At 33.7% G+C, this 4,557-nt stretch overlaps 2 long non-coding RNA genes across 2 annotated transcripts; both read left to right on the forward strand.

Annotated features, from left to right (window-relative positions):
* Positions 1 to 1,242: 1,242 nt before the first annotated feature.
* On the forward strand, positions 1,243 to 1,851 carry LOC149375294 (uncharacterized). Its single transcript, XR_016292867.1, has 3 exons — positions 1,243 to 1,304; positions 1,438 to 1,596; positions 1,671 to 1,851. It is a non-coding gene; the product is annotated as an uncharacterized LOC149375294 (long non-coding RNA).
* Positions 1,852 to 2,116: 265 nt separating this feature from the next.
* LOC149375295 (uncharacterized) lies at positions 2,117 to 3,410 on the forward strand. Its single transcript, XR_016292865.1, has 3 exons — positions 2,117 to 2,746; positions 2,852 to 2,957; positions 3,038 to 3,410. It is a non-coding gene; the product is annotated as an uncharacterized LOC149375295 (long non-coding RNA).
* Positions 3,411 to 4,557: the final 1,147 nt, after the last annotated feature.

Below are 4,557 nucleotides of genomic sequence, written 5' to 3' on the forward strand. Positions count from 1 at the left end.
AACTCTTCTACTTAGCAAACACATTACATAACTGTCCTACGGGAATACTTCTTTCTTACGTTTGATAAAACAAAACCTTTAGAGAAATCTCAAAATCAATTTGGCACGTATCCTTAAATTTTGCCATAAGTAGGTATGTGTAACAAAGACAGAAGACTAGAGTTCACAACAGTAAGCCCCAAACACGTACATTGTGAGAATCAATAGAATAAGTTTGATCGGAATGCATGGACCGGATGAAGCAACGATGGTAATTGCACTTTGCTGAAATTTAATGCACTCACCTATTTTGGCGCCCGGTGTAATACGCAAATAATTGTACCTCCGTGTCAAGGCTTAGTAACTAAAGCTTCAAGCCATGTAACTGTGCCTTGTTTCATCTATCGCTGCATATACCAATAATATTAAAAAAAGAACTAAAAAGAATTTTCAAAACACAAAAAAAAATTCCAAACACCACATGAGTGTATAGGTTAATTTTTCATTATATTATTGAGTAGTTATTTATCACTCCCAGCCACAAAACTTACACTTTTGAAAACTTTCTGAAGAAAATAATTTTTTTTTGGAATTGTCCTTGTTTTCACAAAAAAGTCACTTCTCAGACGCAATTTTGATACCTTATTATAAAAAATGAAGAATATATGTAAAATAAACATAAAGGTATAATACTAGCTCCTTAAAACAAACTTCAATGATCGACCTGAAATCTTATACTCGGGGATTTTTGGGGTCGTTGATTACGAATCTATTGTCAGAATTACAAAATTCAAGATGGCAGGATATCACCACGCCTAATACAAATAAAAATGGAAAAATTAAAAAAACGATCTGTATGTATACATTGTAGAATGTAAAATATGTATTTTTGTTTATTGTAAATAAAAGTTGATTGTAAAATAGGGATTTTGTAAATTCACAACATTTACAGTTACGAGAATAAATATTTTAAAAATGATATCCCGAAATATTTTGTGCTAATGCTTTGAAGAAAAAATTGTAATCGAAAAAAATTTGTCAGTGTTGGTCTTCAGTCCTTAGATTTTAGCCCCGAGCGCTTGCCAGCACCACCCCCGGGGCCAACTAGAAGTAATCAATCAGACTCATCATCATCATGCGTGTCTAGTTTTTTCAGTGGAGTATGGCCTTATATCTTATAGTTAGTAAATCCCTAGCGTTTCAGCAGATGAGTGCATTCAAATGGTTTGCAGATTGCTATTGAGGTTGCGTCTGGACGCATCCTTAGAACATAAACAACAGAGATTTGATCAGGTGTTATTTTTTACTGAAAACACATACATCAGGTGCGGATTTTGAGTATATGTTTCTATTTTAAAGTAATTTAGCTTAGTGATTTAAAGACACTTGCAATATTACATCCAAATGTTTAGACAAGCTTTGTTAAATCATAATACTAATTGTTGCTTCACGTTGCAGATGCCTTCTTAAAAATCAATTTGAATGATGCATTTACTCTGGTAAGCGATGTGACTTGGGTTAATTTTCCAACTCACATTGATTTGATGCACTTGTCAAAAGTGCCCTAGGCATTAGAATGGATGCTGGTTCACTGCCAGAAGGTGTTCATTACACAAGGTAAGAACGTCGATATTGTATAAACAATTAAAGTTGAAGCAATTATTAAATCGATTATCTTCTTTCATTTACAGTATTCGAGCTTGCTATGAAACAACTGTAGATAAGGGATCTGTTTATCGCATACTTATCACTGCAGTATAGCCAGCAACAGTTCCTAACAATTTATCCCTTCTAGATCTCGTCTTTAACAATGCCTAATTCAAACCAAATACTGTCCAGCATCAGCAGTGGTTATTGTGGTAGCAAGCTCGACATGAGAGCTCTATTGTTGCGGTCCAATAAAAACCAATAAAAAATTCATTGATTTTACCATAGGATTTTTCTATTGGTTTGTTATCGGTATTTGCACCCGTAAATCCAAATAAAATCCGAAATGGTCAAAAATAGATTTTCTATATCATTTACTATAACTAGGACATGATTGAACAAAAATAAATTGACAAATTTATGTCATACCATCCGGATGGTAACACCAAAACGGGGGGGACTAAAGTATTTTTTACAAAATTCTAATAAAAATTAATAACTTACTTTTCTTTCAATTTACATATAAAATACTCTAAGTTTGAGCGATGGCAAACCTGAGCTGCCTGACGTGTTGACTGTCATAAGAAGGCAGAGAAGTCAATTGGAGAGTGCTGCTACGGACTGTTAGTCTTGAAGACTGTATTTGCCTGACAAAGGTGACACTCCTAGTCATATACCAGCTAGTTCGCAGAGGTTCAGCCAGCATACTATCCAGCTACTGAAGGCATGTGAATTGGCTTCTCCAAGTGGAAAAACCTAAGGTAGCGAGTGACTCTGAGCGTTGTGCATCACTGATACCAGCCATCGTTCTGGAAGAAGGAGGACACGCCAGTTCGGAAGAAGCTGTCACTGCCACGTTTACCAAGCTCAATATAACTGAAAGTTTTGCATCTGAGATTCCCAGCACGAGTAATCAGCTTGCTTTGCCAAAAGACAAGACAAAACATCAGAGGACATCCTCAACATCGCGCGATGGAGATTACAAGTCGTGTTCAGAATATGAGACCAATACGGATCATTTGCGCATCTGTCTTGTTTGTTTTCGCAAGAGAAGTGTGTGTGATGATTCGGTAACTGGTAACGAAGCCGATTTTCGCAAGTCCATCGACAAGCCTTGCAAGTGAGTTTTTTTTTTTTTAATTTTTTTTTTTTTTTTCAGTAAAAGTATAACTTTTAAATCTCTATAATTTGACTGTAAGCTTACTGTTATTTATACTTATTGCAGAGATATATTTCAAAACGCACTCAACAGCTGGCGGCCAATCCAGTTTGTCATAAGGAAAGTCGACAATCATTACTCATGTTAAGGCAACAATATCGAGGTGTTTGAGGTAATTTATAGATTTATTTTTTAATATATGTAAAAATTCTTGCACTTAAAAATTTTGCATATAAATTTTTTTATTGACAGGACGAGTGTATGTATTCCGAGGTAGCTGCGCATTTAGCAAGTAACATGTATCGTATTCAAGCAAGGTGAGGCATTTTTCAAGGTGGTTAGCTTACACAATATAAAAATTTGCCGGTGTGTTTTAGTGAAAATTATTTACCTGGATTCATAAAAAGCAATACAAGAGTAGTAGTAATTAAATTATAGAAGATCATTAATTACAAAATGATATGTTCATCCGTAGAAAAGTGGATTTTTGATGATGAACACAGTGGTTCTTAATAAAATTAATTTATGTGAAAATCAAAGACTGTTCATTTTAAAAATCGTTGAAAAAATGTTGTAATTTTATGTATGTTAATTTACGATAGCTGTCAATAAAACGACTATACACGAAAATTGTTAAGAAACGATGACTGATCACATTTAAATTGTTATAAAAATGTTATTAAAACAAGTCTATAGCGTGGTGTTTTGATTTTGTAACCATGTGAGCCTTCATTATCCTGCATTGAAAACATACCTTCATAGGTCAAATCAATTTGTGACGTTAAACCATTTGTTTTCTTTATACACTTTTGTCCTTCACAAATTGTTTAACGACCTTCATATTTAAATATCTTTTGAAAAGTCTTTTATAAGATAGCATTGCATACACTTACGATAAAATTAAAATTGTTATTCTAAACAATTTGTATTATCATACAATCAATTTTAGAAGTAGTGACCACTGACCACAGCATTTTGACACTTGAAACAGGTAATTGGAAATTTCGGAAATTGATAAACGGATCTTTACAAAAAGTGAGATCGTCATTAACCATGGATTTAAAAAAAATTAACTCGACTGAACTCTTATTTACTTTCAGCAAAGTATTGGTTTTTTTTTGTCTTATTTTATTCACTTAGTTTGATATTTACTACTCGCAATAAAAATTTTCTTCCAAGTGTTGGTACTCAGTTTTGAACATCAAGTCCCTTACCACATAGTGTTCTCAAAGGAACACTCGTTTTTATAATCATACGTCTAGCAATGTTATACTGTTATCAGCCTCGCTTTCGGTACTTGCCAACCCATCTTCGCCAACAAAAAGAGCTGCCGGCACATTTGGCGATACGCTGTCCATCTCAAGCCTGGGCTTTGAGTAAACCTTACGTACTCAGATAGTCAGATTATTTTTGTTTGGGAAACTGGAAAATATTGAAAACAACATAATGCTGGTTTACTGGTAATACTATTTTTTAAAAGATACCTGCTATCATTGTAAAAGTAATGTTACGTCAAATAGATGTTTAATATTTAAGAATAAGTAAAAAATTTCAGCTTTTGAGATAATTTTGTTTGTCGATTTTCAAATTAATTTTATTAATTTTCTTTTTTTTTAATCTAAATACATTTAGTTTATTTAAGTATCGTTTTATTTGTTCCGCCATCCATTCCGACGATTTCGTGCTTCACCACGGCCACCTCCGTTATACCGTTGATTACTCCCACCACGTTGACCACTTCTTTGGTCGTAACTTCTTCGTTCGACACGTCC

This window comes from Copidosoma floridanum, unplaced genomic scaffold (genome assembly GCF_036245765.1).
Source record: "Copidosoma floridanum isolate Cflo_tuat_1 unplaced genomic scaffold, Cflo_Japanese_pri ptg000008l, whole genome shotgun sequence".
Classification (NCBI taxonomy): Eukaryota; Metazoa; Arthropoda; class Insecta; order Hymenoptera; family Encyrtidae; genus Copidosoma; species Copidosoma floridanum.